This window comes from Engystomops pustulosus, chromosome 6 (assembly GCF_040894005.1).
Source record: "Engystomops pustulosus chromosome 6, aEngPut4.maternal, whole genome shotgun sequence".
NCBI lineage: Eukaryota > Metazoa > Chordata > Amphibia > Anura > Leptodactylidae > Engystomops > Engystomops pustulosus.
The window spans coordinates 39,839,933-39,863,386 of record NC_092416.1 but is presented as its reverse complement, the minus strand read 5'-3'; the positions used below and the strand labels follow the sequence as shown (position 1 = coordinate 39,863,386).

The 23,454-nt window shown below is 44.5% G+C and overlaps 1 protein-coding gene across 1 annotated transcript in view; it reads right to left on the bottom strand.

Annotated features, from left to right (window-relative positions):
• The window catches only part of LOC140134950 (uncharacterized), a 32,365-nt gene extending 18,327 nt beyond the window's left edge, over positions 1–14,038 (bottom strand). Inside the window, exon 1 of the mRNA XM_072155793.1 lies at positions 13,915–14,038. The gene's annotated coding sequence lies outside the window, so the exon portion shown is untranslated. The remainder of the gene's footprint in view (positions 1–13,914) is intronic.
• Positions 14,039–23,454: the final 9,416 nt, after the last annotated feature.

Genomic DNA, 23,454 nt, shown 5'->3' with positions numbered 1-23,454 from the left:
TTCTAAAAAATCCATTAGGAATACATCGCATCCCAAAAAATCGTTGCCATGACCTTTCTGGCCAATGGGACTGTCTTTGCCTTCTTTGGAGCAGATTCACCGGGAAAAATCCATTGTTTTGATTGTTGCTTAGTTTCTGGTGTGTAATGATGAATCCAGGTTTCATCAACGGTGACAACTCGACGCAAAAACTCCTTCGGATCTCGCTTAAATTGCTCCATACATTGCTCCAACGACAGCTGCATCTGCTTGTTGTCCACCGTGAGCAATCACAGCACCCATCTGGCCGACAAATTTTTCATTGCCAACTTATCATGTAAAATTTGAATTGCCATTCTGGTCAACACACCTACGGCCTCTGCTACTTCGCGCACTTTCGTTCATCGATCAGCGAGTATCATGTCGTGGACTTTTTGAATGATTTCCTCGGTAACCACGTCTGCCGGGCGTCCTGGTCACTCCTTATCAAAAAAACGGATGTTCGTCCACGTTTAAATTAGTTGAACCAATATCTAACTGTGGTCATAGATGGCGAAGTGTCCCTATAAACAGCATCCAACTAAGCTTCCATCTCCTCACATTTTTTCCCATCCAAAAACAAAAGCAAATTACTGCTCTTTTTCCATCACCAAAAATCACGAAACATGTCTGACTCAAATGGCTCCCAAATCCAAACTAACCAATCAATCAGTCTGCAATTTGTTTTGCCGTTGTTTGATACATGGCAGCACACGATGGTAACACCATCTTCCCTCAGGAACGCCCTCTGTCGTCAAACATGGGTACTTATTGAAACGCCCTCGTACATACACACACACACATATAAGCTCAGATTTATATATTACAGTAGCTGTAGCTCCCGGTGTTGCCGGGGATAGTAAATAACTGCTCTTAGCTATAACAAAATAGTAATAAAAATATTTTATCTGTCACTGACTGTCAGTCCCTGTCACAGCCTGTCTGTCAGTCAGGTATATGGGGAAAAAGGGAGAAAAGAAAACAGATACGGTAGCGCTACCTAGCGCAAGGTTATCCTTTTTAGGAGTTCAAAGTAGGATCCGTTTATTTATTATTTTTTTTTAAATACATTTTTATTAAATTTTCAACAATACAGCTGATTTGTGTCAATACATTATCATTCGGCAGTGAGTGGATCCGTTTATTTCCAGAAGTCAAGTAAAAACAAGACAACGGGGCTCATTTACTATGGGTCCGCAGACCGCTCTTTTGGTGGATATTCTGATGTTTTTGGGGATTGCGTGGCTGGGATAGCTATTTAGAAGGGGATTGTGTCGCACGCGATCGGATTTTGGCGCATCGGTGCCAGCTTTCATGCGACACAAATCGGGGGGGGGGGGGGCGTTCGACGATCCGACTGATTTGGACTGAGCGCAGGATTTAACTTTAAAATTGTGTCATTTAATCCATATGGTTTTTTTTTTTTTAAATTTATACTGACAAATAAAGAGAGAGAGAAAAAAAAATATATGGAATAAATGAAGTCTCAGAAATTAACACACACTGACAAATAAAGAGAGAGAGAAAGAAAGAAAACACTTCCTGCTTTTTAGGCGCCAAAACTTTAGATGAAAAACTGACAGCAGGCCTCCCAAAACTAGCCACCCCACATCATCAGATACAGTGAAATACCAATGATTAATTTGTTCAATCTGTAGCCAATGCAGCGATGTCATTTTAATTACTTATATATGTACCTGTTGTTATTTATCACTGCTAGACCAAGGATTTACTTTTTTATTGGTTCATCAATCAATTTTACTATATAAATTAATTATCTATATATCAGTTTTACATTACTGATAACCCTAGGGCTAAAGGTTTTATGTATATGCTCACTTTGTAACATATGTCTGTGTATATATATATATATATCTGGATTAGAGATGAGCGAGCACTAAAATGCTCGGGTACTCGTTATTCGAGACGAACTTTTCCCGATGCTCGAGTGCTCGTTTCGAGTAACGAGCCCCATTGAAGTCAATGGGAGACTCGAGCATTTTTCAAGGGGACCAAGGCTCTGCACAGGGAAGCTTGGCCAAACACCTGGGAACCTCAGAAAAGGATGGAAACACCACGGAAATGGACAGGAAACAGCAGGGGCAGCATGCATGGATGCCTCTGAGGCTGCTTAAACGCACCATTATGCCAAAATTATGGGCAACAGCATGGCCATGACAGAGTGACAGAATGAAGCTAGATAGCATCTAAAACATGCAATAATTGACCCTGACACTATAGGGGACGGCATGCAGAGGCAGCGGCAGCAGCGGCAGGCTAGAGAGTGGCATGGCAACATACCCTAAATGGACTCAGGCTTCAAACCAATGGGCAGCAGAGAGGAACCAAAGGAGGTGAGCAAGAAGCGCTCAAATAATATCGGTACATGATAAAAGTTTGCCAGTATATTTTGTGGATTACACAGCAGGGTGGCGACAAAGTTAACATGGAAGCCATGAAAACAATCCAAAATTCTGCCTGACACAGCTCGTTTGATAAGGGGACGATGTATGGAGGCAGTGAACTAGTAGTAGATTAAAGGTGCTGCAGTTAAAACTATGTTAGTTGTTTCTTGGCATGGAGCTGGCGCTCCGCTGCCAGTCGAGCTTTCGCCAATCCAAGCCCCTGTCTCTAGGCTACTCCCCAAACAGCACTTCTAAGAACCTTTCGGATAAGATCAAGTGTAGTAGCGTTCTTATAAGTTTGGGATATGGCGGGTGAGGGGAATGTAAACATCTGCGCAAGAAGCGCTGAAATAATATCCGTAAATGAAAAAAGTTTTCCAGTATATTTTGTGGCTTACACAGCAGGGTGGCGACAAAGTTAACAAGTTTGATGTGGAATGCCCTGCAATAGCTCTTGGGCGGTGTGCCTTTTATCACCTAGGCTCAGCAGTTTGAGCACCGCCTGCTGTCGCTTAGCGACGGCACTGCTGCTGTGCCTAGAGCTACCGACTGATGGCGCCATGCCCACGGATGGTAATTCGGAGGAGGAGGAGGTGGAGGAGGGGTGGGAGGATTTGGAGGTATAGTAGGCCTTTGAGACCTGGACCGAGGTAGGCCCCGCAATCCTCTGCGTCGGCAGTATATGACCAGCCCCAGGGTCAGACTCGGTCCCAGCCTGCACCAAGTTAAGTGTAGTAGCGTTCTTATAAGTTTGGGATATGGCGGGTGAGGGGGATGTAAACAGATGCGCAAGAAGCGCTGAAATAATATCCGTAAATGGTAAAAGTTTGCCAGTATATTTTGTGGATTACACAGCAGGGTGGCGACAAAGTTAACAAGTTTGTTGTGGAAGCCATGAAAACAACCCAAAATTCTGCCTGACACAGCACGTTTGATAAGGCGGGCATGTATGGAGGCAGTGAACTAGTAGTAGATTAAAGGTGCTGCAGTTAAAACTATGTTAGTTGGTTCTTGGCATGGAGCTGGCGCTCCGCTGCCAGGCGAGCTTTCGCCAATCCAAGCCCCTGTCTCTAGGCTACTCCCCAAACAGCACTTCTAAGAACCTTTTGTATAAGATCAAGTGTAGTAGCGTTCTTATAAGTTTAGCATATGGCGGGTGAGGGGAATGTAAACAGATGCGCAAGAAGCGCTGAAATAATATCCGTAAATGGTAAAAGTTTGCCAGTGTATTTTGTGGATAACACAGCAGGGTGGCGACAAAGTTAACAACTTTGATGTGGAATCCATGAAAACAACCCAAATTTCGGCCTGACAAACCTCGTTTGATAAAGGGACGATGTATGGAGGCAGCTATATGGACGACTTTTGGAGGTAGCAATGGAGACAACGTGTGGAGGCTGCTATGGAGACAATTCAATTTGGATAGTGCCTGTATGTGGCAGTCCAAAAAATTTTTCAAACCAGAGGAGCAGGTAGGTGGCCCTCCAGAAAAATGGAATAGATTGAGTGCCTGTATGTGGCAGTCCAAAAAAGTTTTTAAACCAGAGGAGCAGGTAGGTGGCCCTCCAGAAAAATGGAATAGATTGAGTGCCTGTATGTGGCAGTCCAAAAAAGTTTTTAAACCAGAGGAGCAGGTAGGTGGCCCTCCAGAAAAATGGAATAGATTGAGTGCCTGTATGTGGCACTCCCAAAAATTGTTTAAAACAGAGGACCGGGTCGGTGGCCCTCCAGAAAAATTAAATGCATAAAGTACTATAGGTAGAGCCAGTGGGCCCTGTCAAAAAATAGCCAGTTTCCTCTGCTTTACTGTACAAAGAGCAGGAGAAGGAGGAAAATGAGGAGGAGGAGGAGGAGGAGTGGATAAATTATTCAGGTTGAGCTTCCTTCACCTGCTGGAGATTGGAAATTAGGAGAAATCCATGCTTTATTCATCTTGATAAGCGTCAGCCTGTCAGCGCTGTCAGTCGACAGGCGTGTACGCTTATCGGTGATGATGCCACCAGCTGCACTGAAAACCCGCTCGGACAAGACGCTAGCGGCAGGGCAGGCAAGAACCTCCAAGGCGTACAGCGCCAGTTCGTGCCACATGTCCAGCTTTGAAACCCAGTAGTTGTAGGGAGCTGTGTGATCATTTAGGACGATGGTATGGTCAGCTACGTACTCCCTCACCATCTTTCTGTAAAGATCAGCCCTACTCTGCCGAGACTGGGGACAGGTGACAGTGTCTTGCTGGGGTGACATAAAGCTGGCAAAAGCCTTGTAAAGCGTACCCTTGCCAGTGCTGGACAAGCTGCCTGCTCGCCTACTCTCCCTCGCTGCTTGTCCCGCAGAACTACGCACTCTGCCGCTAGCGCTGTCAGAAGGGAAATACTGTTTCAGCTTGTGCACCAGGGCCTGCTGGTATTCATGCATTCTCACACTCCTTTCCTCTCCAGGGATGAGAGTGGAAAGATTTTGCTTGTACCGTGGGTCCAGGAGAGTGAACACCCAGTAATCGGTGCTGGAATAAATTCTTTGAACGCGAGGGTCACGGGATAGGCAGCCTAGCATGAAATCTGCCATATGCGCCAGAGTACCAACGCGTAAGAATTCGCTCCCCTCACTGGCCTGACTGTCCATTTCCTCCTCCTCCAACTCCTCCAATTCCTCTTCTTCTGCCCATACACGCTCAACAGTGAAGGACTCAACAATGGTCCCCTCTTGTGTCTCGCCAACATTCTCCTCCTCTTCCTCCTCATCCTCCTCCACCTCCACCTCCTCCGATATGCGCTGAGAAACAGACCTAAGGGTGCTTTGGCTATCAACAAGGGAATCTTCTTCCCCCGTCTCTTGTGAGGAGCGCAAAGCTTCCGACTTCATGCTGACCAGAGAGTTTTTCAACAGGCCAAGCAGCGGGATGGTGAGGCTGATGATGGCGGCATCGCCACTGACCATCTGTGTTGACTCCTCAAAGTTACTCAGCACCTGACAGATATCAGACATCCACGTCCACTCCTCATTGTAGACTTGAGGAAGCTGACTGACCTGACTACCAGTTCTGGTGGAAGTTGACATCTGGCAGTCTACAATCGCTCGGCGCTGCTGGTAAACTCTGGATAACATGGTCAGTGTTGAATTCCACCTCGTGGGCACGTCGCACAACAGTCGGTGAGCGGGCAGTTGGAGGCGGCGCTGCGCTGCCCTGAGAGTGACAGCATCTGTGCTGGACTTCCTGAAATGCGCACAGATGCGGCGCACCTTCGTGAGCAAATCAGACAGATTGGGGTATGTCTTGAGGAAACGCTGAACTATCAGATTTAACACATGGGCCAGGCATGGCACATGTGTCAGTCTGCCGAGATGCAGAGCCGCCACCAGGTTACGGCCGTTGTCACACACAACCATGCCTGGCTTCAGGTTCAGCGGTGCCAGCCACAGATCAGTCTGCGCCGTGATGCCCTGTAATAGTTCTTGGGCGGTGTGCCTTTTATCGCCTAGGCTCAGCAGTTTGAGCACCGCCTGCTGTCGCTTAGCGACGGCACTGCTGCTGTGCCTAGAGCTACCGACTGATGGCGCCATGCCCACGGATGGTCGTTCGGAGGAGGAGGTGGAGGAGGGGTGGGAGGAGGAGGAGGCATAGTAGGCCTCAAACACCTGGACCGAGGTAGGCCCCACAATCCTCGGCGTCGGCAGTATATGACCAGCCGCAGGGTCACACTCGGTCCCAGCCTCCACCAAGTTAACCCAATGTGCCGTCAGAGATATATAGTGGCCCTGCCCGGCAGCACTCGTCCACGTGTCCGTGGTCAGGTGGACCTTGTCAGAAACGGCGTTGGTCAGGGCACGGATTATGTTGTCTGACACGTGCTGGTGCAGGGCTGGGATGGCACATCGGGAAAAGTAGTGGCGGCTGGGGACCGAATACCGAGGGGCGGCCGCCGCCATGAGGCTGCGAAAGGCCTCGGTCTCTACTAGCCTATAGGGCAGCATCTCCAGGCTTAGCAATCTGGAGATGTGCACATTAAGGGCTTGGGCGTGCGGGTGGGTTGCACTATATTTGCGTTTCCGCTCCAGCGTCTGGGGTATGGAGAGCTGAACGCTGGTGGATGCTGTGGAGGATCGTGGAGGCGACGATGGGGTTTTTGTGGCAGGGTCTGGACTGATACATTGGCCCTATGTGTTCTTAAAGTCTGATACTTTCAGTGATGATTGGATAGTATCAAACTATGTAGGGACTTAACCCCAAACTGCTAATACCCAACTGATCTTTGCCATTTTCATGAGAAATAACACAAGAGTGGTACAGCACAAACTTCCAAGAAAAGAAGCTCTAAACTTGTTAGTTAGACAAAGGCACAGATTTATCAAAAGTTTATTATTGAATACTGGTACATGGGGGCTTATTTACCATTTGTGACGCAAGCCATGCACTTACATACACCGGGAACAAGATGGTGAACTCCGGCGGACCTGATCGGGCGTACAATCTTAGTGAATTGCGGCAGCTGTGCATTGGAGTCAGGGAACGCACCTCTGGGATCACGTAGGGACGGGTAAGTAAATGTGCCCCTTGGTTTTCATTAATATTGCGCCCCCTGCACTGCTCGGACAGTATGGACCAACTTTTTTTTTTTGTGCACCCTTAACATAGAGTGTGCGACACTGCGTCGCAGTAATAAATGTGGTGCACGGTCAGACTCAGCATTGGAACGCCCCTTTAGGTGCAGAATTTTGTGGTGCGGCCACAACACAAACACTTCATAAATACATGTGCACTTTCTTTTTAGTGCAAACTCAGACAGAAAACTGATGCAAACAGTGTAATAAATGGGGAACATTGGGCCATATTTACTAAAAACAGTGAAAACTGTACTATGTGCAGTTGCCTGTGTAGTGTGCAGGGGGCGCCAGATTCAGGATTTCTTCATGAATCTGGCGCTCCCTGCACTGCTCCGACTGAGTGCTCCAACATTGTTAACATTTAACATCTTATCTGCCAGCTGTATGTTACCATAGAAGGAACCCAAGAACATACAGGACATAGAGACAGGACATATATACCATAAAGGAAATTCAGGACGTTTGTTCCACTGGGAAAATTCAGGACAAAGGTACCATGGAAGTAATTCAGGACATTCGTTCCATGATGGCCGTTCATGCAGCTGCTATGGGCACCACAAGAGAGGAGGCACAGCCCGTATTGGAGGACTATGTGATGTATGGAGTCTGTATAGATGGAGGACTAGGTGATGTATGGAGTCTGTATAGATGGAGGACTAGGTGATGTATGGAGTCTGTATAGATGGAGGACTAGGTGATGTATGGAGTCTGTATAGATGGAGGACTAGGTGATGTATGGAGTCTGTATGGATGGAGGACTAGGTGATGTATGGAGTCTGTATAGATGGAGGACTAGGTGATGTAGGGAGTCTGTATAGATGGAGGACTAGGTGATGTATGGAGTCTGTATAGATGGAGGACTAGGTGACTGGGCAGGGGGCTGACTATCAGCTGACACAGGGGAAGGAGCAGTGGTGTGCACGGCCGGAGGTGAACGCGCTTGTTGCCACTGAGTGGGGTGTTTAGCATTCATATGCCTGCGCATACTGGTGGTAGTTAAGCTAGTAGTGGTGGAACCCCTGCTGATCCTGGTTTGGCAAATGTGGCACACCACAGTCCGTCGGTCATCCGGTGTTTCCTTAAAGAACCTCCAGACTTCTGAAAATCTAGCCCTCGCCGCAGGAGCCCTTGCCACGGGAGCTTCACTAGTTGACACATTTGGCGCTGATGCACCAGCTCTGGCCCTGCCTCTCCGTCTGGCCCCACCACTGCCTCTTCCAACCTGTTCTGGTCGAGGACTCTCCTCCGTCTCAGAAGCACTGTGTTCACCCGGCCTCTCAACCCAGCTTGGGTCTGTCACCTCATCATCCTCCGATCCCTCAGTCTGCTCCCCCCTCGGACTTCCTGCCCTGACAACAACTTCCCCACTGTCTGACAACCGTGTCTCCTCATCGTCGGACACCTCTTTACACACTTCTTCCAGTACGTCAACAAGGTCATCATCACCCACAGACTGCGACTGGTGGAAAACCTGGGCATCGGAAAATTGCTCATCAGCAACCGGACAAGTGGTTTGTGACTGTGGGAATGGTCCAGAAAACAGTTCCTCAGAGTATGCCGGTTCAAATGGCAAATTTTGCTGGGAGGGGGCAGACTGGGGGGGAGGAGGCTGAGGTGCAGGAGCTGGAGGAGTGCCGCTTTCGGTGACATGGGTGGACTGCGTGGAAGACTGACTGGTGGACAAATTGCTCGAAGCATTGTCGGCAATCCACGACATCACCTGTTCGCACTGTTCTGGCCTCAACAGTGCTCTACCACGATTCCCAGTAACTTCAGACATGAACCTAGGGAGTGTAGCTCTGCGGCGTTCCCCTGCTCCCTCATAAGCAGGTGGTGTCTCACCCCGCCCAGGACCACGGCCTCTGACCCCTGCAGTAGTTGGACGCCCACGTCCCCGCCCTCGTCCTCTACCCCTAGCCCTCGGGTTAAACATTTTGAAAATGAGAGTTATAACTTGAATTTTTTTTTTAACTTTTTTTTTTTTTTTGTGTTTTTTAGTTTTTAAAACCAAACGATGCTATCCTATTGCTATGGCTATTTTCTAGCCAAGTATGAAAGCACACTGCTATGCCAGATGAGATGACGCTGAGTTATGAAAAAAATAAACGTAAAATAAAAAAGGAAATGGCAGACTGTGCCTAATTGAAATACAACCCCGGGCCCTAATAAATTTTCCCACTTCGGTCTTTGCGATGGATATGTGCGTCACTAAGCGCAAAACACAGTGGTCGCAAGTCTGACTCCAAATTGCTCACAATTTGCTAGTAGATGCACTGCAACAACTACAGCCACCAGCAGATCAACCAGAAATCAAATATATATAACGCTACTGTAGGCGTAATTAAGCCGTTTGTATTCTCCTATGGCTATTTTCTAGCCAAGTATTACAGCACACTACTATGCCAGATGAGATGACGCTGAGTTATGAAAAAAATAAACGTAAAATAAAAAAGGAAATGGCAGACTGTGCCTAATTGAAATACAACCCCGGGCCCTAATAAATTTTCCCACTTCGGTCTTTGCGATGGATATGTGCGTCACTAAAACACAGTGGTCGCAAGTCTGACTCCAAATTGCTCACAATTTACTAGTAGATGCACTGCAACAACTACAGCCACCAGCAGATCAACCAGAAATCAAATATATATAACGCTACTGTAGGCGTAATTAAGCCGTTTGTATTCTCCTATGGCTATTTTCTAGCCAAGTATTACAGCACACTACTATGCCAGATGAGATGACGCTGAGTTATGAAAAAAATAAACGTAAAATAAAAAAGGAAATGGCAGACTGTGCCTAATTGAAATACAACCCCGGGCCCTAATAAATTTTCCCACTTCGGTCTTTGCGATGGATATGTGCGTCACTAAAACACAGTGGTCGCAAGTCTGACTCCAAATTGCTCACAATTTACTAGTAGATGCACTGCAACAACTACATCCACCAGCAGATCAACCAGAAAACAAATATATATAACGCTACTGTAGGCGTAATTAAGCCGTTTGTATTCTCCTATGGCTATTTTCTAGCCAAGTATTACAGCACACTACTATGCAAGATGAGATGACACTGAGTTATTAAAACAATAAACGTAAAATAAAAAGAAACTGGCAGACTGTGCCTAATTGAAATCAAACCCCTAATAAATTTTCCCACTTTGGTGTTTGAGGTGGATATGTGTGTCACTAAGAGCTAAACACAACGGTAGCAAGTCCCCCTGCTAATTCCTCACAATATGGTACTAGCTGCAAATAAAAAAAAAAAAAAATTATAACGTTATTGTAGCCCTAAGAAGGGCTGTTGGGTTCTTTAAGAATCACTCCTGCCTAACAGTAAGCTAATAGAACACCCTAACGCTTTCCCTGAGCAGCAGCAGCTCTCTCCCTAGCGGCATCCAGACAGAGAATGATCCGAGCAGCGCAGGCAGCGGCTAGTCTATCCCAGGGTCACCTGATCTGGCCAGCCAACCACTGCTATCTACGTGTAAGGGTACCACGTCATGCTGGGTGGAGTGCAGAGTCTCCTGGCTTGTGATTGGCTCTGTTTCTGGCCGCCAAAAAGCAAAACGGCGGGAGCTGCCATTTTCTCGAGCGGGCGAAATACTCGTCCGAGCAACGAGCAGTTACGAGTACACTAATGCTCGATCGAGCATCAAGCTCAGACGAGTATGTTCGCTCATCTCTAATCTGGATATGTTTTTACCATTTCTCTATATACATTTTATGTAAGAATATATAATGCTAGCTTTTAATGAAATTCATGTCATGTATAAATGTGTGTAAATTTATTTTTATTATATTTATTATAACGCTCCTTTTTTGAGATAATCATGATTTATAAATCACCCTACTTATGCAAATTATGTGTTAAAAAGTGTAGTTGGATATACCTATACTGTTCTTATTATGGCACCAGGCAAACTTTATAGATTACCGTATATACTCGAGTATAAGCTGACCCAAGTATAAGCCGAGGCCCCTTTTTTGTGCTGAAAAACTAGGCTTATACTCGAGTATATATGGTAATAGCCACAATCTACTATTATCTCCATATCTCATGGACCAACTTATCTACTACCCCCATAAACGGGAAACCTCCTTATTTTCATGATATCTTCTCATATATTTTATTATTATTTTTAGACCTGAGGAAGCACCTAAAGAAGGTGCAAATCGCATTGTCTTGTTTTTACTTGTCTTCTGGAAATAAACGGGTCCTACTTTGAACGACAAGAACATGCCAGCGCCATTCATATACGTCCATTTTTAGCGGCCTATTAGCGGTGCACCACACGACGCACCACTATACATTTGGTTCAGTGTCTGTCTGTCAGTCCCTGTCACAGCCTGTCAGTCAGTCCCTCTCACAGCCTGTCTCAGTCCCTGCTTTTTTGACTTGACCCTTTAACTTTCTTATGTGGGAATTCCATCTAGTTTTGCATTTTTTAGCTTAATGTTCACTTGGACCATGTATATTGACAGGCTCCTATCCATGTGACAAAAGTCTGTCCCTTCATAGCTACCCAAAAAATGCTTATCAAATTGGACACCAGGAAACACAAGATATGACAATTTACCAATTTCCAAACCACATACTATGATGCAGACTGAAGCAACAAGTCAAACCCTTCAAAAAACAAAGAAACTTTCTTTGTCCAGGCAGCTAGGAAAAATCCCAAAGCAAGCCCCACCAGCAAAGCTCATAAGCCTCCTCCCTGGAGAAACCGGAATTTTCGCATCTGATTTTCATCGTATTCTTATAAATTATAGTTTTGATTGGTGAAAAATGCTGACTAGGACATGGTCTACTCTATAACAAAATAGTCGTAACGTCCAATAAAATATTGTTCGTGGGAACTCATTTATTAAAAAGTAATGCAATGTGCACAGTCTGTCCCAAAAACACTGACCATTTTTGCTGTTGTGTGATCTTCCATATGTGTTTCTGAAAGTACTGAAATTTTAGAAACAGGAGGGAACAGAATAGGCACCCCTTTCATAGCATGGATGCCCATTGCAGCAGATCCCTGTGCAACACACTGAATAAAGGGTCAACATTACTTTTAAAGCGAGAGAAGTAATTGAGGAAGTTGTTTCAGCACTTTGTTGAGAAACGAAACTTTGTGAATCCTGTAGTAGAACTTTCTATTCTGTGAAAATGGAACTAGAAATCCAGCTAGTGTCCTAATACAATATCTAAGAAGAATACATTATATATACCAGTGATTTTCAACCTTTTTTGAGCTGCGGCACACTTTTTATACTTAGAAAATCCTGGGGCACACCACCAACCAAAATAGCTCAAAATGACACTAAAACAGTCATATTATACATATAGTGTGAAACCTGGGATATCCTGGCAGGAATGGTGGAAAGACAAACACGACGCTCTTCCTCAACAGTTCTCAGTTTCTCCCTGTTTTTAGTATATGGTGCTGATTATTATGTGGCTCATATACTGCAAAATAAAGGGGGGCAATGAGAAGTCCTATGGCCATGAGGCCAGAGTACAAGTGCCAGCTCATATACTCAGCATATGAGCTGGTACTTGTAGTACTCCAGCCTCATGACTATAGTATTTCTCATCCTACATTTCTCATTGTTATATGCAGTATACTGCTGGAGTACTACATGTACCAGCTCATATGCTGAGTATTCTGCCAACAGTTCATATACTCAGGCAAAAGCTCATATAGTCAGCATTATTGGTGGGCATTACCTTGGCGGTGGGCAAATGCGAGAGTCTCTCCGCTCTCAGGATGATGCTCCGGCCTCGGTGACGTCATTTTGTTGCACGAGGTTCAAAGCTTGCGCATGTGTTATTGTACACGTCTCCTACATTGTAAGAAGCCGTGATTGCGCATCGCTGCGCATTGCCGGGAAACAAAACACAGTGGGCACCATAGTTTGGGGAACTTTCCCCGCGGCACACCTGACCATGTGTCGCGGCACACTGGTTAAAAATCACTGATATATACAGAAAGAAGAGGCTCATAGGATTCAGCTCAGTGTATGAGGTACATTTGCTTTTCTTCCCTTACCCCTGCCCAACCAAAAAAAAATTATAACTGGACATCAAACTTATGTCTGTTTCTTCAATTGTGGATTTCACAAAGTCTGTAAGTTTTACTTTAAGATAGAATACGTCGTCACAATGTAGAGACCAAAGAGCTTTTGAAGAACACCAGAAACAAAATTGTAGCCTTGCAACAGGCTGGGAAGACTGAACCTGCAATAGGCAGTAGCTTGCTGAGAGATGGCCAAGAAGGGGGTCATAATGTAGAGAAGTGGAGACATGGGGACCACAGTGTATTAGAGTGGTTCCCACAAGTGCCCCTTGCATGTTATACCCACAGTGAAACCATTCCTGTGATACACTGTATAAGACCAGTATGTGTATCACTGGTTACATACTATGCTGTGTTTGTCGGCCGTTATTATATTTTATTATGGGCAGCACAGTGGCTTAGTGGTTAGCACTACAGCCTTGCAGCGCTATGGCCCTGGGTTCATGTCCCATCCAGGTCAACAGGTGTGGCAGCACAAGCAAATTAGCAGCCATTCCTGAGTATACTGTACCTCTGTATATAGGTGTTATACACAGATACTACATATACACAAGTGAAGAGAATCCAGGATATTCAGTCCGGTTTTATTACTAATTTGTTGGCTGAACAATACACCCACAGCTATTATGTTGAAATTTGCAAACCGAGGTGCAAAATCAGAAATTCCCATGTAGAATTTGACAATGTGAATCCTATACTAGTAACATATTTGATATGTGAATCCTGTAGTAATAACATTCACAATATCGAATATCACATATCACAATACATTCTATATATATATGCCCGACTAAGAAAAAAATCATAACTGGACATCGAACTTACGTGTGTTTCTTTGAGTGTCAAGATCACAAAGCCTAGTTCACAGAGTTGTTACTCTTACCGAACAGGTCACACCCAACATGGGCAGGTCCATGTTCTTGCATCACATGTACCTGTGGTTTTATTTCTATTTCTTCCAACATCCTGTTGAAATTATCACATAACAGTCACATAACATTAGTGAAAAAATATAACTAACCTGGATTGCGTTCACACATTCATATTCATATTAACATTTGCCGACAAGTGATAAACAATGGGCCACATTTATTAACACCTTAAAGGAAACCTACCACCACGGATCTACCTATTAAGGTAGATTGGTTGGTAGGTACCTCTATTGTATGTAAGGATAGCCCTTTTAAGGGCTAATCTTAACGTCCCCTGTACCTTTTTCTAAGTTTTATTGCCCTAATATCCTAATTTTCTAAAGAGGCAAATGGGGCGTGGATAAGCCAGAGCTGAGGCTACACGATGCGGCTACTCCACGCCCCCGTAGCCTCTTTGATCCTCCTACCCGTATATCTTCGGTGCGCAGATACGAGCAGCCGCGTGCCCTCTTCAACGAAGCTGTAGTTCAGCGCAGTAGCTCCGGCTTCGGAGCAGTGACTGTGCAGCTTCCCGGAAGATATGTGAGTAGGAAGATCAAAGAGGCTACTGGGGCATGGAGTAGCCGCGCCGTGTAGCCTCAGGTCCGGCTACTCCACGCCCCCATAACCTCTTTGATCCTCCTACCTGCATATCTTCGGTACACAGCTACGAGGAGCTGCGCGCCCTTGTCCACGAAGCCGGAGTTCTGCACAGTAGCTACGGCTTCGGAGAAGTGACTGTGCAGCTTCGCAGACGAAGATATGCGGGTAGGAGGATCAAAGAGGCTACTGGGGTGTGGAGTAGCCGCGCCGTGAAACTTCAGTTCAGGCTACTCCACGCCCCAGTAGCCTCTTTAGAAAATTAGCATATCAGGGAAATAAAAGCTAGTAAAAGATACAGGGGACACGAGGATTATCCTCACGTATTCTACCACCCACACATTAATAGGTACATCGGGTGGTAGGTTTTTACTGGCTTAGGACATTCGGGACAAAGACATTTTTTAATTTTTTTCTTGCTCAAATTCCTAAAGACTTTTTTTTATTTGAGTATTATGGGCATATGGGGGCTTGTTTTTTGCGGCAAGATTTTTTTTTTAATGGGTTAATTTTTATGGTAAAAATAGGATGATGATTCAAATGTATTAACACTTTCCTATAACCGTACAGATTAAAACAGTTGTTTTGCCACTTTTTTAATTTACACAGTTCACCTTACAGTATATTAAATATCATACAATTATTCTATAAGTTAGCATGATTAAGGATATACCAGACATATACAGGTTTTCATATATTTTACTTCTTTAGCAAATAAAAACTTTTTAGGTATACCACATTTACCTGTGTGTCGCCATATTCTGAGAGCTATAACCTCTTTATTCCTCAATCAAAAGAGGATTATTAGGGTTTGTTTATTGTAGAAAAGGTAACGGTTAGATTGGTGCTATTAGAGTACATGCGCAATAGCTCCGGCTTCTCGGACGAGGGCGCGCAGCTACGAGGAGCTGTGCGACGAAGATCTCAGGGTAGAAGGAGCAAAGAGGCTACTGGGGCGTGGAGTAGCCGCAACGTGTTGCCACATGTCCGGCTACTCCACGCTGCAGTAGTGGCTTTACAAAATTTGAATATTAGGGCAATAAAGATTTTTAAAAGATAGCGGGATATCCTCACATCCCATACATTTTTATAGGTAGAATCGTGGTGGTAGGTTCCCTTTAAGAAATATATTAAGTATATATAGGGAAATGGGTGGTATTTATTTTATTATTTTATTTAGAAACATTTTTTACTTTATTTAAGTTTTTTTAATTGTCCCACTAGGGGACTTACACTGGGGATACCTTGACACCTTATACAATATATCACAAAACTTCTTTACAGCAATGTATTGTATCTGTCAGTGATTTACTGACATTTTGCCTATGAGACTCAATGCAACCCCCCAGTACACCGCAATAACACTGTTCCCTCTATCTCTCTCCCTTGCTGCTGCGTTTTTACAGGATCGCGGCAGTTAAGGAATTAAACTGTCTGGCAAGAAGCAATCACCCTGTCGGACAGAAGCAGTAGGGAGCAGGATGAATGGAACAGTAAGACGATATCGATCATCTTTATGTGGCAACGGCCCGCTGATAAAGACAATCTATTCAGGTCAAGCAGTTCAAGTGTTTGTGCCGGTTTTCTGTCTGACTGTCAGGATTCTGGGTCTGGTGACCCTCTGGACCACCGTGGGAGATGGTACTAGCTGACACCTGGGACCGGAGTCTAAGTGGCATCTAGTCTTCACCAGAGCCCGCCGCAAAGCGGGATGGTCTTGCTGTGGCGTGGTGCTAGCAGGTCGTTCCAAAGGTGCGACTAGCTGGCGATGGCAGCCACGGTAGAAATGCAGAACACAGTCCGAGCCCAGGATGACAACGGTAGAACAGCGCTGCAAGGAACACTGGAACTCACAGCAGGAACACGGAAACACAGGAGCAGGAACTGGAACGCAGGAATAGACTGGAACATGGTAACAGGATGACGGGAACACAGGAGCAGGAACTGGTACGAAGGAACACTGGAACCCAGAGGGGCTTTCACTTCACAAGAATGGCTTGAAGATCCGTCAGGGAGTGATGGGAGCTGCCGGATTATATAGCAGATCCAGAAGTGGCCAGCACCAATCACCTGTGCGCTGGCCCTTTAAATCTCTGAGTGCCGGCGTGTGCGCGTGCCCTAGGCCGGACGGGAGCGGGAGTGTGGAGAGGTAAGTTCGGAGAGGGGCCCGGGGCAGCTCCATGGACAGGGGCATGGGGGACACTGACTTTGCACAGAAAAGAACATGCAAACTGCTTGCCCGTTAATTTATAAAGTATCTGCTCCAATTTTCTGACGCGGCTGCTGTGTGTCCGACAAGACACCTCCTCCCCCTCTCCCCAGGCGCTGCCGTGTGCCTGCCATGTTACGGTATGGTGGGCAACGGCAGTGTGAATCCAGGGGGAGTCAGATCCATGAAGACCGTGCACCAGAATGTGTGATTCTGGTGCCCCCTGCACACTCCACAGGCAAATTGCACATAGAACTAAGTTAAGTTTAAAACCATTCTCATGAGGCCCTATGGGAAAATTATTTGCCTACACCTGTACTTGAAAATCTTACCCTAGGCGGTAAGTGACAATTGGTTGACATTCACTTCATTCGTAGGAGACTGGAAGCACCGGAGGAGGTAAATATGGACTACCCCTTAAAGCCGGGAGTGAAATAAGGCAGTATTTCTGATTGAATACGATCCAAATACAAAAACACAGTCAGCAGTACATGTTTGTACTTTATGGTGCTAAAGCCCAAACTGTCAGCCATGTTATACAGCAGCTTATAAATGTGGTTCAAGAAAAGTGGGTTTTTTCAAGAATGTAGGTAAATAAAAAAGAAAAGCTTTCCCATTATTACTGTCCAATACACATCCCTGGTCAGACTACTTCCAAACTGACAGTGTATCATAAACTATAGGAGAGATGGCCAAAAAGGGTGACATAATGTAGAGGAGTGGAGTAGGGGCTGCAGGCTATATACTGGGGAGCAGGGGCTGCAGGCTATATACTGGGGGGCAGGGACTTCAGGCTATATATTGGGGGGGCAGGGGCTTCAGGCTATATACTGGGGAGCAGGGGCTTCAGGCTATATACTGATGGGCAGGGGCTACAGGCTATATACTGATGGGCAGGGGCTGCAGGCTATATACTGGGGACAGGGGCTTCAGGCTATATACTGGGGGGAGGGGCTTCAGGCTATATACTGGGGAGCAGGGGCTTCAGGCTATATACTGATGGGCAGGGGCTCCAGGCTATATACTGATGGGCAGGGGCTGCAGGCTTTATACTGATGGGCAGGGGCTGCAGTCTATATACTGGGGACAGGGGCTTCAGGCTATATACTGGGGGCAGGGGCTGCAGGCTATATACTGATGGGCAGGGGCTGCAGGCTATATACTGATGGGCAGGGGCTCCAGGCTATATACAGATGGGCAGGAGCTGCAGGCTATATACTGGGGGTAGGGACTGCAGATTATATATTCGGGGGGCAGGGGCTGCAGGCTAAATACTGGACACAAGGGTTTCTGGCTATATGCTGGGGGGCAGGCTGGGACCGATGCATTTCCCACCCTCAGCTTATACTTGAGTCAATAGTTTTTTCCACTTTTTGTTTTTTTTTCCAGCTTATATTTAGGTCGGCTTATACTCGAGTATATACGGTAAACAGTAAAAATTATAAACATGTTATAGCCACATCCCAAATGTCTGATCTATCCAAATGTTATTTCTGGTATTCAACCCGGTAACGGAAAATGGCGCCCAGATGTCCAAAATGCTACTTTTTTTGCCATTTTGCAACATATAAAAAAATTTCTAAAAAGTGTTAAAACGTTTGTACAGTCCTTAAAAATGCTAGCAATGAAAATTTCAGTTCATCTTGACATGCCACACACTCCGAACCATGAGCCATGAGTAAGGGCGGCTGTTACGCCCGAAACGCGTAGGCGATTTTGTCAGTCTTCTTTCCACTCTACGCCATCAGGTCACCTCGCTATTTTTTACTATTATCCACTGATGTTTTTTAAACTTTATGGAATAAAATCATTCGTTTTATCTACTACTCTGGTGCGGCATGCAAGTCTTTTTCTGCCTCAAAACTCTCTTGGTCCTGGAGCAGCAGCCAGCACATTGAACAAACAACGAACGGTGAGCTGAAAACACTACTTTTTCCTTTTTTACACACTCCGAACACAAGTTAGTGCCAGAAGATGGCAAAATAAATATTTTTTCTAAATGTATTAAAACTGCAAAAGCTGTAAAATCCAAGCCCTCATGTTGCAAATGCATTTTTCCACCAATTTTACTGCATTTGGAATTTTTTACCCACTTCCCAGTACACAGCATGGAACTTTAAAGTCACTATGAGGTGCACAAGCCTTTACACAGAGCTTTACATGGAAAAATAGGAAAGTTACAGATTTTTTAAGGTGGGGAGTGAAAAATGGAAACTTTAACTTTAAAGGAAATCTACCACTAGGATGAAGGATTGTAAACCAAGCACACTGACATACTGCTGTGCGCCCGCTCTGGCAAGAGCTGCTCTTCTTGTAGCTTCGTATGCCTTTGTTTTTAAGAAAACGAGGTTTTAAAAATTATGCAGGTGAGCCTTCGGGGCTCCAAGCTCCATTGACATCTATAAAGTCTGGAGCCCCAGAGGCTCATTTGCGTAATTTGTGAAACCTCTTTCTTGTAAAAATAAGGTACTAAGAAGCTAAAACAAAAGCATAACCTACCAGAGGGGGCACTCACCAGTATGTCAGTGTACTTGGTTTACAATTCTTTATCCTGGTGGTAGATTTCCTTTAATGTGTATAGCCCCAAATGAAAGCTGAAAGTCTGACCTCCATGTCCATTATATGATATATATTTAAGTTGAATATGTTTCATTAAAAAAAATATTGTCAGTTTCCAAATATTTAGAAACCCAACTATATCTTATTGGGGTTTGTATTTGCACCTCCCATGTATTACTATATGTTAACATAATAATGATGAAAATGCATTTGTTTTATATATTTTTATTGTATTTATAGGGGTATTGTCTGCACAGGCACCGGCAGACATGGCAGGTAAGTAATGTTCATACTTGGGCAGTGACACATCACTTGTCCTGTGTTCTTCTCAAAAGAGACTCAAGATACCTTGTCACAGATGATGATGGAGATTCAACAATGCCAACAACTTTTATTCTTTTAGGGTCCCAAATACAATCTTCTTCTAATCCACTTTTAACCATACCGCAATACTCAGGCACCCAGGCAGTGTCGTACCCTTCTGCATGCCATGATTTCTGTGAGGGGTGGTCCTGATAATCTATCTTCTTAACTTTCCCCACATTCACTTTCAGCTTCAGGATAACCTGATCGCTCTGATCATCCAAAGGATACCGCTCTGCTTTCTCTATGTCTCTGCTGACATAGACACCTCTCCCTAGCATGCCTTTAGTTGATCTCTTAAAACCTTTCTGAATAATTTGAACGGCAGCATCTACTGTGGTTCCATGATACATCACATAAATCTTCCCATTTTTTGGCTTATCAGTGCTCTGAAGGAAAACTTCACAAAAGTCAGGTAGACTCTCCTCTTCCCAAAAGTCTTCATAATATTCATACGCCATGTTCTCACTAGTAAAGACAAAGACATGTGTACCATAGATTACTATTACTATTACTATTAGTATAAGAACATTCGAGAGAACCCAACCCCTTCCCACCGGTGCCCCCCCCTGCTTTAAAAATCCACCTTTTTTTATTTTTGATGTGTGTACAGAGCTGTATGATTGGATGTTTTATGTGTAACAAATCATACTTCCTATCAATTTTCTTTTAAATTCTATGCCGTATATTGGGAAGACGGAAAAATAATTCTGTAAAACTGACATAAAAACGCATTTACATGATTTTCTTGTGGGCCCTGCCTTTATGGCTTCCACTGTGCACTACAAAGGACACCCTTTATTCTTTGAGTTGGTGTTCAATCACAGTGATGCCAAATTTATATGGGTTTTATTAATATTAATTTCAATAGGTTTAATAGATTTTTATTAAAATCTTTTCAAACCTAAAACATTTTCTACCATTTGGATAACTGGATCTATGTGGGTCCCTGGATTATTATGCTGGAATTTCATAGAAATTACAAATTTCAAATCAACATGAAACTGTTATTATTTTATTTATTATTTTACCCTGCACTTTGATGTAGGGTGGGTCTTTTTCTTCATCAGTATACTGAAATACATCAATGAGAAATCATTAATCTGTACAGATCAAGCACTTAATGGGGCAGATTTACTTACCCGGCCCATTCACGATCCAGCGGCGCGTTCTCTGCACAGGATTCTGGTCCGGACGGGATTTATGAAGGTAGTTCCTCCGCTGCGCTGAAAATCATCTGAACGCACCGGAATACACCGAGCTGGACCAGGTGAAGGTAAGCACTTCCCAAGCTGCAAATTTTCGGTTTTTAAATGCGGCGGTTTTTCCGAATCCATCGGGTTTTCGTTCGGCCACGCCCCCCAATTTCCGTCGCGTGCATGCCAGCGCCGATGCGCCACAATCCGATCGCGTGCGCCAAAATCCCGGGGCAATTCAGGTACAATCGGCGCAAATCGGAAATATTCGGGTAACACGTCGGGAAAACGCGAATCGGGCCCTTAGTAAATGACCCCCAATGTGTACAGAAATTTACACTTTCACAAAGCATTTGGTGATCCCTGAAACATGCAGAATTAGTAGAACAATTATCCAAACAGTGGCCCAGATTAATTAAAAATAGTGCAAACTGCACTATGTGTAGTTTGCCTGTAGAGGGTGCAGTTTTCCTGTGTAGTGTGTAGGGTGTGACAGATTCATGAATTGTGCGCACTGTTCTTCATGAATGTGGCGCCCCCTGCTCTACTCTGGCAGAATGGACCAATCTATTTTTGGGTGCACCTTTAACATAGAGCGTGCTACACAATTCTGTCGGACAGTGCATGATAAGTGTGGCGCATGGTCCGACTGTTTATCGGAAAGGCCCTTTATGTGCAGAATTTTGTGTTGCATTGTGTACAATGCAGCTGTGTCACAAATCTCGGACACTTTATAAATACAAGTGCAAGCAGTGTGCACTGAAAACAATGTGCAAAATCAGAAAGAAAAAACTGGTGCAGGTGCTTTAGTAAATCTAGGCCGGTATATTGTACTGATACTGTGATTGAGTTACATGAAAAATCATATATTACCAAGTAAACTTGAGTATATAGTAAGCTGACTCGAATATATAAGCCAAGGCACCTTATTTTCTGATAAAAAGCTGGGAAAACCTATTGACTTGAGTATAAGCCTAGAGTGGTAAATGCATTAGTCACAGCCCCCCCCCATCACTAATGAAATGCCTCCCCCACTGTACCCTTCTGCAGCCACCGACATAGGGCCTCTAGTTATCCGATATCTGGAGCAGTGTCATGATGCTCACTACCGAAAGCATTACCTGAACTCAAAATGCTTAGGATACGGTCACATGGGGCATTTACATTGCATTTAGAAATACAATGTAAATGCGAGGGAGCAGGGCTCAGCCTGACAATTTGATTATATGTATTGTAAAGGTTGTCCTGGTAAAGTAGATATAAAGTAATACATTTCATTGTGTTAATTATATACTTTATAAAAAAAAGAGGAGAATGTAGTAATACAGAGAGATCTCTGAGAAGATACATCTCTATCCAGTGCAGTAAGCTTGTGTTCTGGTGTAACTCTATGGAAGCTCTAGTGACGTTCTTAGTTGGATAAAATACTTCCATTGACAATAGGTAGGTGCATAGGCTAGTGGTTAAGAGCACTAGATTGGAGTGGAGATTGCAGGTCAAAACCTGCCTGACCAAAAAAATGATTAATTAAATAACATTTAATAATTTAAAGATCTTGTGTCAAGGGAAGCCCTCAGAGATGTAGAAACACCATATATGGACAGGTGATGGGATTTCCCCATGACATGGTTCCTGATATGCAGACAGTCTGACATATCCATAAAAAAAGCAGGGGCGTAAGTACAGTGGTAGCAGCCATAGCAGATGCTAAGGGGCCCACAGTGACAGGGGCCCCCAGCATCTGCAGTATTGGGGGTGTATGTGTGTGTGGGGTGTATATACTGTATTTATGTGTATATGGTGTATGTATATATAGTGTGTATTTACTGTATTTGTGTTTATGCTTTGTATAAACATACATGCTTTGTTTATGCTTTGTGAGTATATGTATATTTTTTTAAGGGGGCCCCATTCAGTAGTCTGCTATAGGGTCCTGCCTCTCTTAGTAACGCCTCTGATAAAAAGGATTCCCTCCCTCTCCTCTTCCTGACATCTCCTCAGAGAATTCCCTTAAAATGACTCATTCTGAGCTCCAGGGTACATCTTACATCCTAAAACCTGACTTGGGTATAATAAATATGTTTGTAATATATCTTTATCAAAGATTCTCTCCTGCAAATATCTGGACTATCCTTTTTATAAGTTAAATCCAACCCCTTCCTGGACTCTGATGTAATAAGGTTTTGGGTAGATCACAGCTGTATCCCGGGAGCAAGTTAGAGCTGGGCTCCCACAGAAACAGCTGGGAACATAATAGGCGTGATCCCGGCTGTTTAACCCTATAGATGTCATGGTCATGGAGAGGGGTGTAGTTTCTTTAATGGGGTACTTTTATGGGGTTTTACTATTATTTAGACATCTCAAAGTCACTTAAAGGATTTATTCTTTTTTTATAAAAATGGGAAAAATTGCAACCAAAAGTGCTAGTGCATGTCCAATACAGCTCCCAAGAGCTTAGTCACCGGCTCTTGGGAATGGGGAAAGGAATGGCGGGCCGTGCTATAAAATGCACGCTGCATAATTAGAA